The sequence below is a fragment of the Macaca nemestrina genome, chromosome 15 (assembly GCF_043159975.1).
Source record: "Macaca nemestrina isolate mMacNem1 chromosome 15, mMacNem.hap1, whole genome shotgun sequence".
NCBI lineage: Eukaryota > Metazoa > Chordata > Mammalia > Primates > Cercopithecidae > Macaca > Macaca nemestrina.
In genome coordinates, this window is record NC_092139.1 from 111,146,262 (window position 1) to 111,161,495 (window position 15,234).

Here is a 15,234-nt window from a genome sequence, read left to right on the forward strand (position 1 = left end):
GCCTGGATGAGCGTATCTTTGGCAGGACAGGCAGGACCCCCTCCCCAAACAGGGTGCTGGGCAAGGTGAGCTGGGAGCTCAGTGAGGCCTGAGCGTGGGGAGGGCCAGAGGGACTGCAGGTGGATTCAGGAGCAGGTGGACGGGACCTGGGTACTGCCTGATGCAGGAGTAAGGGACAGGGGACAGGGCATGGGGATGCACAGATTTCGGGTCTCACTGCCCTGGAAGGACCTGCCCGCTCTGAGCTGCTGTCTGCTGCCTTCATCTTCCATCCCTCTGCACCCCTGAACATTCGCTCCAGGGTCTGCTTGGTCCTGGCCAGGACACTCGTGTCAAGACTCAGGCCCATGTCCGGAGCCCCTTCTTGTCCAAGCCACCCATGGACCTGTCTGGGGTGGGTGGGTGTGGTGTTTGGGGCTGGGGGTGGGCAGAGATCTGGGTCTGGGCTTTCATGGTCGGAGCCAGGACCTCCCTCACTCATCCTTTTCCTGGGTCCCAAGAGCGAACCCTATTTTGCTCCTTCCTTCCCCACATTTGACTCTGGCACCACTGTTGACCTGGCTCTGGGGTCAGACTATTGGACTTGAACCCAGGGTTCCTGCTACTGGCCCCCGCACCTGAGCCTTCTGTGGGTGGTGTGGGCAAATGAGCCTGCGGTGGGGGCAGCTCTGGAGATGGCCGTCCTAGAGAGAAGAGGACACAGGGGACCCGCCACGAGCTGGTGAGCTCACCCAAACTCCCGCAGTAGAGAAAAATATCCCCAGTGATAAGGGCCTGGTTTTCAGAGCCTGTTGCCTCAGGCTCTGCAACTTACTCTCCGGGTGGGGATACTGAGCTCGGGGACGTTAGACAAATTCAGAAGCTCAGCTGGAGGGGGTGACTGGAAACCTGTGGACCTCACAGTGTCCCAGTTCATGCCACCGTTGCCACCACTCCACAGAGAACAGGTTGGGTGGTCGTGAGGATTGAATGAGGAGCCCAGCACAGCCCCTGGGCTGAGCAAATGCTTAGCAAGAGTCAGCTGTTGTTGTGGACTCTGATGCCACAAGCCATGTAGCTCTGGCCTTTCTACCTCCTGGGGACCCCTGTTCGCCATCCCTCTGCCCCTGCCCCGCACTTTCCCTTGGATTGCTGCCTCTGCTTTGCACTTGGCTTTCAGTCTTCAGCCTCCGCCCACTGCCTGAGGAATCTCCCCAGGACGGGTCCTGGCCCCGACCACCTTCCCTGGTGTTCTTCTCTGTGGCCACTGACGGTGCAGGGAAGAGGGGCCACCTCTGCTTCCCAGGTACTCTCTGAGCCAGGCTCCCCTTTGGTTCCTGCCTCTAGGCCTTTGCTTCTGCTCCCTCTGCCCATTATGCCCTCTCTGCCCTTGTCAAGGGCACTCTCCAAGCCCCTCTCCTCTCTGCCCTCCAGGAGGGATGGGAGGCCCCACTGTGCTCCCCAGCCCGTGTGCCCCTCAGCCTGGCAGGGCATGGTCACTGTGTTCTCAAGCCTCACAGCCTCTGGACCTCTTGCTCAAGGGCAGGGCTGGGTCCGAATGCCTCTGAGTCTCTGACTTTTCTTGGCCCAGAGGAGGAGGCAGAGACGTCTGCAGAGGTGTGCTGAGTCTGAACCACCTCTTGACTTGCCCCACACTGCGCCCATTTTTCAGAAAAGGAAACTGGTGTCTATGGGCACACAGGCAGCGTAGGACCAGAAGCCCTGGGCCAGGCCCGGCATCACATAGTGATGAGTAGGTATAGTCATTCTTTTTTCTTTTCTTTTTTTTTTTTTTTAGATGGAGTCTCACTCTGTTGCCCAGGCTGGAGTGCAATGGCACGATCTCAGCTCACTGCAACCTCTGCCTCCTGGGTTCAAGTGATTCTCCTGTCTCAGCCTCCTGAGTAGGTGGGACTACAGGCATGCACAACCATGCCCAGCTAATTTTTGTATTTTTAGTAGAGGCGGGGTTTCACCACGTTGTTCAGGCTGGTCTCAAACTCCTGATCTCAGGCTATCTGCCGATCTCGGCCTCCCAAAGTGCTAGGATTACAAGCGTGAGCCACCAAACCCGGCCACATGTTCCCACTTTTTGTTGCTATCCCGGAAGTCGGAGAGGTGGCAGTCAGGGAAGGATTAGAGAAGGCCAAGGGGCAGGGCTGAGTGTGGCCAGGACCCTGGACAGCTCAGCAGAGCCCATCTGGCCATGGCAGTGCTGGGATGGTAGCCGAGAACGTGTTGGGGGCAGTACTGGGATGGTAGCTGAGATGTGTTGGGGGCAGTGCTGGGATGGTAGCCGAGATGTGTTGGGGGCAGTGCTGGGATGGTAGCCGAGATGTGTTGGGGGCCTCAGCAGGGTCTGAAGGAGTTGGTCTGGCGCCAGGTGGGGGGCAGGGGAGCTGGGTGGAGGGAGGAGCGGGTGTCTTGGAGTCTGAAGATGGGCCTTGTCATCTCAACTTTATAGCAGCTGGGCAGGTCTCAAAACCTCTTGGAGCCTCAGTTTTTTCATCTATAAAATGGGGTTTCTAATCTCCCTTCACAGAGAGGGTTGCCCCTCACTGAGCTCCCAACCAGGCTGTTGCAAGAAATAAACCAGCTAGAAGTTCTCTCAAAGAGCAAAGGGCTCACAGGCAGCATGTGAGGGGCCAAGAGCCATAGGTACCGTCAGCCCAGGCCACCCACAGGGGAGGCTCGGGAGCGGTGACCGGAGGACCAGGAGTGGCACCAGGAGCAGCCTCCACCTCGGGAGCATGGCCTCCTGCCTCCTGCAGACTGCACAGGAGCCTAGTTCTGCCTGGGCTTGGCCTCCATCCAGCTCCTGCCTGGCTTTCCGGGTGATGGCCTGGAGTCACGTGGCGGGGAGTGCTGCAGAGTGAGGTGGGCGTCTCACGTGAACAGTGGTCCGACTGGAACTCTTGCTGGGGGAAGGAGGAGGGACCTCCTGGGGTCTTTCCATAGCTTATCATTTCATCTATGAGCAAGCTCAGGAGTGAGCCATCCCATGCCCTTTCTCCTCACGCTGAGGAAACTGAGGCTCAGAGAAACATGAGAATGTCCCAAGGTCCCAAGCAAGTTGGGAACGGAACTGCGTTTTAGAATCCAGATGCCCAAATCAGGTATCTAGAGCTGTGACAGTGTGAGCTGCCACCCCTTGCCGAATGTTTACTGTGCACCCCACACTCTGCATGTGCACGGCCCTTGAGGTAGGGATTATTGCATCAGCTTTACAGAAGAAGAGACTGAGATTCAGACTCACGAGCTGTTAAGTGGCAAAAGCAGAATTTGCTTAGGGCATGGTTTAAGAGTAGGTGCAGTCATTGCAGGCTGTACCTGAGCCTGCTGGAGGTGAGCAGGGCCCAGGGACCCTGATAAGGTGTGGCTTTTCCACCTTGGGCTCTAGGCCTAGAGGAAGGCCCAGGATGAGGACCATGCCAGATAGCTGGACTGAAATTGACCCCGCTCTGGGCTGTGTCAGGATCCACACAGACCTGGCTGGCAGGTAGAGACCTTGCTGGGGTCTAATGGAGCCGAGGTGGAGATATGAAACTAGGGCTCCATCCTTTCAGACCCAACTTGAGTCACCTCCTCTTGGGAGCCTCTCCCAAACCCCAGCCCACGATGACTTTCATGTCCTCCGAAGTCCTCTGCCCTTCTCTGCCAGAGTGATTCCTGGGGCCTAACACAGTACACGTGGATATTTGCTGATTAATAACGTTTCTGGCATGCTGGCTGTGAGCCAGTCACCATGAAGGACCCGAGGAAGGCATGAAAGCTTAGGTCATTCTGTCAACAAAGCCGCCTAGGGCTCCAGCTCATCCCAGCCCCTGCCCTGCAAGGACCCCACACACCCCACACCCCTCCTTGAATGCCCCACACTCACCATCCTTCGTGACATCCTGATGATCACAGGAAAGTAGGAGACAAAAAAATTCCCATAAATAAAGTAGACTCTCTCCTCCCCTGCCCAGAATCTTATCATCATTTTGCTATATTTACTTCCAGCCTTCTTTCTCCTCTTTCCCTCTATTTTTTCATTTTTCAAAACATGGAATCGGGCACACTCTGGTGTAACCCGCTTCGCTCGTTCATGGGATGGGTGGTGAGCATGGAGCCCATTTTCCCACCACACGGCATTTCAGCAACATGACTTGGCTACTTGAAATTCCCCAGACATAGCATAATTAAAAAACGTATCCCCTCTGGCTGGGCATGTAGGTTGCCTTCACTTCTGGGCTGCAATAAGCAACCTGCAGCTACTGCCTCAGGACACCTTTCTGGAAGGTGAGTGTCTTGGCCAGGGGATATCACACATGCACTTTGGAGCCTCTGAGCCTTTGCACAGGCTGGTCCCTCTGCCCAGCTACCCCTCTCCCATTGATCCCTAGATTCTTCTGCAGCACACACACTGCCTCCTCTGGAGTGTCCTGGCTGCATATGCTGCTCTCCTTGCCCTGGGCTGCCCTCTTCTCCCCAGTGTCATGAGTATCTGCTGACCTTCTGCTTCTCCCAGGTCAGAGTGCCTTCCTTCTCTTCCTCCTCTGCCTGGGCCTCCAGCACGTAGTAGGCGCCTAGGAAATGCTTTCCAGCAGAACGAGCCATCTCCTGGCTGGTTTAGCAGTGTGGGATTGTGTGGTGTTTCTATTAGTCTCCATGAACAAGTGCCACTGTGTTATTAAATTTTTCCAAAAGCAGAATGTGTGCTGTGTTTGCCAGAATGGTTGCTCTTTTAGGAGTGGCTCTATCCTGCCCATCCCACACTCCTCATTCCCTCATCTTTTAGGGACCATTCCCTGGGAAGCTACAGAGTGCCAGGCCCTGTGAGATGCAGCACTAGGCTCCGGGGAGGCTGACCTCTGGGGTGCAGCCTGACCTAGGGGAGGCATGAGGGCTACGTGAGACGGTGTGGGTCAAGCTGAGAGCTCTGTGCCTGGGCCTGGGTGGTGCAGGTAGCACCAGGCTCCTTTGGTGGAGAGCTCATGCCAGGCTTCAAAGGAAGTGCCGAGTGCCAGGCATACGGTAGGTGTTCATTAAATGTGTACCCTGGGAAGGTAGGAGATGATGTTCTGGGAGGTGAGGGTAGTTCTGGTAGGACCGGAGGTGGTGAGGAAGCTGGCCTTGGAGGACGAATGTCACAGGAACCTCTGCTCTCGACCCAGGGACCAGGAAGGCACATTTGTCACTGTCCTTTGTAATCTCCGGAGGCCATAGCCAAGCTGTGGCTTTGTCCCGGGCAGGCGGCAGGTGGGGTCTGCTGAGACACTGAGTCCAAGCCGCCTTCCCAGGCAGGCACGAGTTTTCTCCTTCACCTCCCTCAAAGTTACTGTGCTCAGGAAACTTGCAGCCTAGGAGGAGAAAGAGGCTCCCGGGTGGAGTTTGGGATTCCCCGAGAGAATTAGGGTCTAAAGACAAGGAAGCAGGAGCGGGTGACTGCCTGAGGACCCCTCAGCCAGCCCCTGTCCCCCATCTCTGGCCTCAGGGCCCCAGGCCTCCATCCTCTCCCTCCACACCCCAGCCTCTCCCTCTCCACCTCTGTCTTTAGAGGTGCCAGAACAAGCTCTAAAAAGATAACCTGACCAAGTCACAGCCCTGCTCAAAAACCCTCTGTGGCCCCCACTGCCCCTGATAAAGTCTGTCCAAGGCTCTTCCTGATCTGGCTTCTGTTCCCTCACTCCCAGCCTTGCCACCTCATCTCCCTCCTCTTGCTTTTCCTTTGTCTCTAGCCCTACTGAACTCACATGCCAAGGCCTTTGCATGCTCCATTCCCTCGGCCTGGATGTCTTTTCCAGGCCTTCTCCCCTGGCATACACTCATTCAACTGGGCTGTCCCCACCTCCAGGAAGCCACACCGGATAGCTGTCCTCAAGGGCAGAACAGGCCTGAGGGGCCCACAGAGGCTGTCCTTGGGGATGATGTGATGTGTGTGTTGGCCAAGGAGACTCACAAGCATTTGTGGAGGGCCCTTGAGCCTCTGAGGAGCCACAGCCCCTTTTCATCTTCCTCTCGGTCTGGGAGGCCCAGGCCAGAGTGATCTGCACCCTAGCTATGCTATACAAGGTCCTGGGACCCCTGTCCCACTCGCGGCGGGTGGCTGGAAGCCACAGGGCCTCAAACTCCCCAGGGTGACCCCTGACACTTAGGGTGATGCTCTCCGCTCTTCCCAGCAAGGCAGGGCCTCTTTACAACGGGTGTCGCGCCCTCTGAGGTCCTGACTTGTTTACTCGTCCCGTTGGGGCTGAGGCTGCCGCAGGCTACCTGCTGTGCCCGGGTTTGGGGACGTGGGACTCTCCAGGGGAAGAGATGGTGGCCCGGGAGGAGGACCTCAACCTATTCAGACTGGGAGCTGGGGTCAGAGTGTCTCCGTCTCCGGAGGGGGACCTTTCAGACCCCGGGCGGGAGGGGCCCGGAGCAGGGTGCCCTGGCGGCCCCAGGCGGGGTCCCGGCCTCGGGTGAGGGCTGCGGCGCCCCGGAAGGAGCCGCGCACGCCCCAGCACGCGGTGCCCGCTGCGGCGGCCGCGGATCCGGAGGTGAGAGCGCCCCCGCCCCGCTCCCCGCCCAGCCCGTGCGCGGCCCGGCCCGGGGCTGGGGGGCGGGCGCGGATAGGGGCGCCCCCCTCCCTTTTCCGCAGCGCGAGCCCCGCTCCTCCTCCCGCGTCCAGGCCAGCGGCCGCGCTCCCTGTTCCTCCGCAGCGGGATGCGGGCTCCGGGCCTGGGCGGGGGCCGAGGGCCGAGGCCTGGCGGGCCTGGCTGGGGACCCGGCAGGCGGCGGTGCAGGGGCCGGGACCCAGGCCGCGAGCGCGCCCCTCCCGGCGGCCCGGCGCGGGGAGGCTGGGAGGGCGGGCGGGGGGAGGCGGGCGGCGGCGGGCGGGGGGAGCCAGGGAGGCTCGGAGCCTCGCGGCGCGCGGGCGGGCGGCGGAGGGGGCGCGGGGAGCCCCCCGCCCCCCGAAGGAGGAGTCTGGCTCCCACTTGCAGCCTCGGACGCGCGGCAAGGCGGCCGCCGCCGGAGGAGCCCCCGCCCCTGCGCGCCTCCCTCCCGGGAGCCCCTGCCTCCCTCGGTGCGCGCTGCTGCTCGCGGCCGCCGCGGCCGCCGAAGAGGAGCCCGGGGCCAGGTAGGACCAGGGACGGGCGGGGCGCGGCGGGCGCGGGCGGGGGGCCGGGCGCGGGGCGCAGCCGGGACCCTCTCCAGGCGCTGGGCAACGCCCGCGGCGCTGCGCAGGGGCGCCCGCAAAGTTACTTTGGCCGCCTTTGCCGGGTGCGGGAAGCGGTCTGGGCACCCCAGCTGCCCCGCCTGCCGAGCAGGCGCCGGCGGGAGGGGGCTCGGCCAGGGCGCGGGACTCCGGCTGGGGCCGCGGGGTCAGCGAAACTTTTCCTTTGCTCGCCAGTCGCTGCTGGCTGCTGGCAGAGTAGCCGGTGGAAGCAGCGGGCTGGTGGGGTGCCAGTGATGATGATGGTGGTAACAATAGCAGCCTCTGCTTGTGGAGAGCCTACTGTGTGCTCAGCCAAGCCGCTGCTGGCACTTGGGGGGAAGAAAGGGGGGACTAACGCTGGCCGAGTGGCCACTTTTGCTAGGTATTGCTGGAAACTTCATCCATTTCCTTCCATTCATTCATCCCTCCCTCCCCTCCATCCATCCATCCATCCATCCACTCACTCAACACATATTTATTCCTGTCTGCTATGTGCCCGGCCAGGGGATTCAGTGGCTACCTAGACAGGTCCCAGCCCTCAAAGGGAATGTTGATCATGGAATGCCCAAGCTAAGGAGCGTTCTGTCTCCTGTGTGTTTGTTCTGGGACATGTTAGAGGAGCGTGAATTCGTGCACAGCCTCCCTTCACCCGGGTAGGGCCAGAGGTGTGTCATTCAGAGCACTGATGTGCCCAGGAATCTGGCAGGCCCCGGCTTGACCTTTGGGACTCACCCTTCTCCTTTCCCTCCCACCTCTCCAGGCTCAAGCTGGGTGGCCCAGTTGGTGTCAGGAGGCTCCACTCCGGAACTGGCCCCCACTCCTGTCCAGCTGACCTCTCCAGGGTGTCTCTTCCCCAGTGCTGGGCTGGCCTGGCTCCCAGCTCCCCTCCCTGAGTTTCTTTGCCTTCCCCCTCCCCATTTCCCGGGCTCCATTGAATGGCCCAGAGGAGAGCTTGTTAAGTGGCAAACAATTATGAAATTAAACTGGGGGAACAAAAGTGGGCTGGCTGTTGAATGGTGGAGCTGGCTCACGGGAGTTGAATGGCAGTGGGAGACTTGTTAGCAGGGATCTGAGGCGCTGGGGGGCGGGGGCGGGTCAGGCAGACAGGCACTGTCAATAGTCTGACTGGACTTTTCAAAAAAAAAATTAAACCAACTTGGTGAGAAACCTGGCACAGGGCTAACCATGCTTTAGGGGATGTTGGAGAGGCCACCAGCTGACTGCCACGTCCAGTTGGCAAGAGACTATTTGGGGAGGGTGCTGATGGATTCGGCCGTCCGAGGCAGGGGAGAATCTCAGGGCGTTTGAGCTGGTGGAGCTAGGCAGGCATTCTGGAGTCAGGCGCGGTCTACAGGGGCCCACTGTGTGGGAACCATGCATGATAAACTGCACTTTACCGTGCTGGGCTCCTTGCAAATTGGCTTTCCGAGTGGCAGCCCCACAACACTTGTAAAATCTTTTTCTCGAGATGGATGTCGGTGGAATGGTTCCATTGATTCTAGTGCGTGCTGGTTGGAGGTACATTAATTGGGCGATGACTAGTCAAAAGGCGATAATCCAGTCACGGAGGCTTAATGGTGTGTTCGGAAGTGTTTCAACGTGGGACTGCCTTCCTGTTTATTTCTCGGCCCCAGGAATTTCGGAAGACCTGGATTGAATGAGGTCCCTGTATTGGTGATGTGGTTGGGTTCAGAGAGTCACCTACATGGCCGAGGAGGTACCTCTGATGTAACCACCCCATGGCACGCTTAGAATCACTCACATCCACCCTGGCTGATGCCCTGTGGGCTGTGCCTGTGGACACATAGGACAGGTTTAGATCTAGGTGAACAATAAGAATTTTAGGGTGTTTTACTTGAGCCCCAACTGTCAGGAATACACAGACTGATGTAGGGAATCATTGTTCTTGAAAAACCTGCTTTTAATAAATTCCCAGCTTACCCGTGAGACTCTTAAATCTTCATCCAATGAATGTGGCTTAAGTTCATTTGTTCTTCTTTGAACTTGCTACCTCCCCACCTAGGCAGTACGGGCCTTGGTGTGCTCACTTTATACAGGACACATCTCTCTGTACTTGTTTGAGGAATTAGGGTGGTCGCTGGGTTTCCCTGAAGGGTAGCATTCAAGGAGAAAAACCAGCATTCTGGGTGCAGGTTTGGACTTCTGGAAAAAAAAGAAAACCCTCCCCAAAGTGCAATCATTTTTTAATCTATCAAAATGACTTCATTTTCCCAATTTCAGGCCTGTGGACTGATCATGAATACCAGGGCAGAGGAAATTAATCAGCCAGGCAAAGACTTTTAACAAGTAAATATTATGCACAGAAAAACATGCAATTAGTGGAGGTTAGTTAATGCCTTTCAAGTTGCATCGAGCTGCAGTTAAGGGTGGAATTTCTGCGTTATCCCTGAATTGTCTGTCAAAGTCTTTAATGTGACAATGTGACATGTCTCTCCCATCGCCCCTCCCTCACCGGGAACAAAAAAGGGTCTTTTCACGAATTCCCCCTTTCCATTCTTCTTCTCCCTGAGATCTTTCCGTTCAGCAGTAAGTACCTTTGTCTGCCTGCCCCTCTGGAGCAAGGGTCCTGGGCAAAGGGCTCCCCAGGTGCAGAGGCCTGGGAATAGCTTCTCAGGCTCACTCCATACCCACGGATCAAAGTCGATGGCACCTCCGATAAGAGGTAGGGGCCTGCCTTCTGGCCTGGGCGCCTCACCCTCTAGGACCAGAAGTTTCCAACACTTGGGGGTGGCAGGGAGAAGAGGGGGTGAAGGGACTGTTTCCCACAGCAAGAACCGTTTAGTGTAGCCTGGGGCAGTCTGAAAGCCATTCCCTGCAGCCCTCGTTCCTGCTGTGTGGATGTCCCCATGTAGTGAGACTGAAGTTGTCTGACTTGAGTTTGAAGAGGTGACTAAAATGTCAAAAGCAAAAAAAAAAAAAAAAAAAAATTGAAAGAAACAAAAACCCCCAGGGGAAAAAAATAAGAGACCCCTTTTTGGGGGTGGTATTGGAGGAAAGGTATAAATTGCTTCTCAGTTAATTTGATTCACCATGGCTCTCCTCAGTGACCTGACAGGTCTGCTACCAACACAAATATTTTACTTTATTTTGACTTTTTTCCCCTAATGAGACAAGACTTAGTTATGCTTTATTTCCACTTAAAATATCTGTGACCAATGAGGACAGCCCAATTCCATGAAAAAATCATAACAAATTGAGATTATAGGTATTATTTTTGAAATCAAATTGTGATTTGAGGTGTTCATTGGCCTTTTCAGGCCTTTTTGTGAATCACTCTGTGGGGGATTTTCTTGGACCTGAACTTGGCCAGCTTAATGTCAGAACCAGGTCGTCATCATAAATAGAAGCAGCTGCAGGAAAAAAAAAAATACGTAAAATTCTCCCTTCTGGTTGACTCTGCTCTGCATCCAGTTCAAAGCCAGGGATGAGTAGGCTCCTCTTTCCACCACCCCAGTCTACACCTGAACGTTTGTTTCTGTAAAATGTGACTTGTCTGTTGCCCACCTTCGCATTCCCGTCTCCTCCTTCCAAGAAGGAAGTGAGGCTCAGCACTGATGCACAAGAAGAGACTTTTGGCATCGCCCATGCTAATTTCATCACTTCAAGGAGAAAACGATGCCTGCTTCCAATTTCTAACACTCTCATCATTTCCTCTTCATTTCATTCTTTTGCATTTTACGGACAGTACTGCAGTCTGCAAGCCTGCAAAATATATTGCATTGGCTACCTGAGAAATGTAATCCCTTCCTGCAACCTGCCTTTCCCTTCTTCCTGACAAAGCGCTTTTTAGTGTCTCAGTGTTCACAGAAAAGGCAAAGGTTCTCTCCCCCAACCCTTATTCTGCCCTGGGCTCCCCGCACAGCGCGGGTGCTGAGGGGCTGGTGAGAATGGAGTTTTGCTTTTGTTAAGTTTGTCATTCAGACACATTAGTGAATTGATCATACTTGGGAGGTTTAATCCTTAATTGCAAATTCCCGCACGATCACAAAACATACACTTGAACTGATCATAAAAATGGCAAAACCCCAATATCAGACTTAAGTGTAGAATTGCCATAGTGCTGATTTGATTATGCTTCAGTGACATCTGTTTAATAGATTTCCACAAGAACTGTAAATCCACATTTACTTTCTTTGCAAATTGTGTTTGAATGCTGAGCAACCACAGTCCTCTAGCATCTTCCCCTCCCTAGCCATGTATGTGCTCAACCCCCATTCCTGTGGAGGGTGACTTGATGTATAAGTGGGAAGGGGACACAATGCTGAGTTTTACACATTTACCTCCTATTTCCTTTTGTGTGTGGGTATGTCTGTGTGCATGTTTGAAACAGATCTGAACAGCTTACCATTTCAACTCCATAGATACGTGACTCTCCAAGCGCTTTATTTTGAAAACTAGGACGTAGCACTTTGCAGAAGAAAAATCAGTCCACTTGCTATTGTTTATGTGATCGCTGATCTGCTAGATGGATATAGAAAGCACCAAGAATTATAATAATTTATGGAGTGGAGCACTGGTTTACAAACATATTTCTCTGCCCGAGCTTTGTGGGTTTCTTTGCGTCTCGGGGCTCGTTCCGTGCAATGGGAACGGAGAATATTCAGAATCTGAAGACGGGCCCGGCGAGCCGACTGCATTCATAGCTAAAATTAAAGGAATAAGTGAGCAGCTATTTGTGGCAGACAGGACATGATCCAGTAAGTAGCACTCTTCATATTCCGAAATAAAAGTACATAATTGGAAAATGAAGCGGCAGAGACTGCTGGGGGGTGGCGGTGGTGAGGAATTAGAAAGTGTAATTTAAAATCATGTAGTCATAATTCAAAATGGGCCCAGCTAAAAGGTTTTTAAGTGGTAAATGCTTTAAAGTCACTGTGGTTGATCCTTTTTCAAGGAATAGGGGCTAATTTTCACTTTATTTGTGGATTCCTTCATCTACTGAGCTCATCAGCTTATTCAACTTAGATGCTAATACCAGCTGCTGGCCAGCGTTTCTTTTCCTTGGGATCCTACACTTGATTGGGAAGGAGATCAAACACAAAGGTCTGTCATTTTAGGACATGGTGGGACGAGGTCTGATTTTTTTTTCTCCCATTAGGGTATTTGCTTCTTTTCCTTTGAGTTGCTCTGCTTTTTTTTTTTTTTTTTTCTTTTATGGCATTTTCAACTATCAGCTCATCAATTGCATATTTTCAAGCAGAGGCAAAACAAGGAAAGAAAATACGATTTTAAAAGTGATTTTTGGGCTTGTGTAGGAATCGTCGCTTGTAAAACAATTCTCCCCAGATCCCTACGTCTTGGTACTTTTCTGTTAAATATTATCTCCTGCATTTTGCTTGGGGGGACCACTTAGGAAGTGTTAGCGTGGTTTCTCTGTGACATTTTGCCACATTGCGACAAAAGCCCTAGTAAGCACTGCCTTCGCTGAGCCGAGCCGGCTTTTTCTCTGCATCGCCCTGAGCCACCGGCCTGAAGAGAGGCAGCTGCTCTTGGGGTTGGCCCGTTAGAGAGGCTGGGGCTATTCAGTCGCTCCTGCTCTCAGTTAAAGGCCCCAAGAGGAGACGGAGCCAAGGTGCGTCTAGGATCCTGTGAAAGCTTTCCAAGGTGGGGTTCCTCAGAATGCCGCCGCGGGGACGGCTGTTGGGGGAGATGTTTCTCTGGAAGCTTCTCATGCTTAATAAGACAGTGGTTTCTGTGTGCTCGTTGACTGTCATCGAGTTTTGGACCCAGGACAGCACCATACTGTCCTAGCCCCCCAGTGATTGTTAAAGAGCTCCCGACAGAATGGAAGGGAAACACAGGTGGGTTCTAGGGATGGCTGCCTTACCGGCCTGGCACTGGCTTTGATCAGAGTGACCTTTCCCTTCCAAACGAGAGCACTTTCGAGAGCCGAAGAGGATGCTGGTAACGGTGGCACCGGGACAGTCGATGTGAACCGGGGCTGTCCCGGGCCCGCGCTGACTTGGAGGAGCCTGTGTTGGCTGGGAGCGATGCTTCAAGTCACATGGTAAAGCGAAATCTATCTTTGGTCTGCAGGGCAGCAGCTCCTCTGGTAGTGTAATGCTCCAAGATCTTCCTCACATATCTTCGGACAGATAGGGGCCACCAGAATGATCCAAGAATCTCTTTTGCAAAAATCCATCTGCTGCTGAGATGCTGTGTGTGAGCCAAGGCCTCTCTCACTCTCTCTCCTTCCTGGGCCTTCAGCACACACTGGCTGGCCTTGCTGTTTGGTGGGGGCCTTGTTAGGGGCCCACAGACCCCCTCCACTGCAACTCCTCGAAACAGAGTTCTGAGGAGGTCTGTTGTCTGCCTGGCTGCTTCGTCAGGTCTGAGCCCTTGGAGGGCTAGTTTCGTGTCGGTCCTGTGACTCCCAGAACAGGACCTGGCCCAGAAAAGGATCTGGCCCAGAGCAGGAGCAGCAGCGGGTGCGCTGGGGCTGACCAGTGCCCTGCAGTGTCCAGATGGGGGTGGTGGTGAAGAATTTGCCTAGAAAAACGAGTCAAGGGCGGGCCGTAGTGGATGTGTCCAGCCACAACTCCCTGGGAAGTCAAAGCCCCAAAGACTTACTCAGTAGGGCGAGAGGGAAGGGGTCAGGCACCCTGGGCTTTCAGGCAGCAGAGGACGGGTTGCTTGAAAATCCCTTCTGTGGCCGGGCACGGTGGCTCACCCCTGTTATCCCAGCACTTTGGGAGGCTGAGGCGGGCGGATCACGAGGTCAGGAGATGGAGACCATCCTGGCTAACACGGTGAAACCCCGTCTCTACTGAAAATACAAAAAATTAGCCGGGCGTGGTGGCACACGCCTGTAGTCCCAGCTCTTTGGGAGGCTGAGGGGCAGGCGAATGGCGTGAACCCAGGAGGCGGAGCTTGCAGTGAGCCGAGGTCGCACCACTGCACTCCAGCCTGGGCGACGAGCGAGACTCCGTCTCAGGGGAAAAAAAAAAAGAAAATCCCATCTGCATTCTTGAAATTTCCCTGGGGAGCTTCTGAGTTCATCAGAACATTCTAACTAGAGGAGAAGAGACATGGAGTGAGCACCTCCTGTGTGCTGGGCCCTGGCAGGAGGCTTTTGGATCTCCTGTGTCCTTCAGTGCTCCAGCAACCGTATGTTTGTGGATGAAAACTAAGATTAAGGGGGGGCAAAGCTGCTTTGGAGTCCTGCTGTCATACTCCAAGGCCTGTGTAGTTTCATTCATTCATTCGTTCATTCACTCATTCATTCACATACCAGTTTATTCTTTGGTGTTTCAGCTCAGATAAAAAGCCGACTGTGTGTTGGGAACTTTGATACAGGAAGCCTTGGGGGCTGGGGGTGGAGGCTCCTGACCCAGCCAGGGGAGGTCAGGGAAGGTATTTTCGAGGTTCTGAACCTTCCTGAGACTGAGTGGGCCTGTGTCAGGAAACGAGGGTGAACGCAGGGGTGGGGCTGGGTGCAGGGCCTTCTGGGCAGAGGGAACAGCATTCATGGAGGCTTCAAGACAGGACCCCCTCTGTGCCAGGGAAAGCCTGCATGACCGAGCCGGGCCTGAGAAGTGGGAGTGGGACTGGGGCCAGGTGCAGCCTCCTCAGCTGACCTGAGGCACTGAGCTTCACCTGAGTGCAGCAGCGGCTCTGGAGGGGCTGGGTGTGCCAGAGGGAATGGCACGGGCAGAGGTGAGTTCTAGGACATTCCTTCTGGAGGCTGGCGTGGTGTGGCCATGGTGATGAGGGGTCAATACGGCCAAGAGACCAGACAAGTTTGGGGGTGGGGGGGCGGTCAGAGAGAGGCACAAAGAGGTGGGGCCTGGAGTCTGACCTCTTTCCTAGACACCAGTTTTCCATACAGTTGGCGTCGAATGGGACCTGCTCCTTAGTGTCTTGGCTGACACCCAGGTTCTCCTTGGAGCACCCTGGCCTCACTGAACTCACAGTACCCGAGGAACAACAAATAAATGTCTCTGAGAGGAAAATGGAAAGAGAAACCATCTGATAAGAGAATCAGACTTTAGAAAAGCAAGCCCTTAGAACCAGAGGGAATTTTTCAAGGAGTGCTGGGCTGGGGGGACCTG

General features: G+C 54.9%; 1 protein-coding gene across 2 annotated transcripts in view; it reads left to right on the top strand.

The window, feature by feature from the left end:
* The first annotated feature begins 6,939 nt into the window (after positions 1–6,939).
* LOC105464320 (metallophosphoesterase domain containing 1) overlaps positions 6,940–15,234 on the top strand; it is a 96,291-nt gene continuing 87,996 nt past the window's right edge. Inside the window, exon 1 of one of the 2 annotated variants that reach the window (XM_011712108.2) lies at positions 6,940–7,084. The gene's annotated coding sequence lies outside the window, so the exon portion shown is untranslated. Of the gene's footprint in view, positions 7,085–10,149; positions 11,881–15,234 lie in introns of those variants that run through there. The other variant, XM_011712107.3, reaches the window with a different exon arrangement.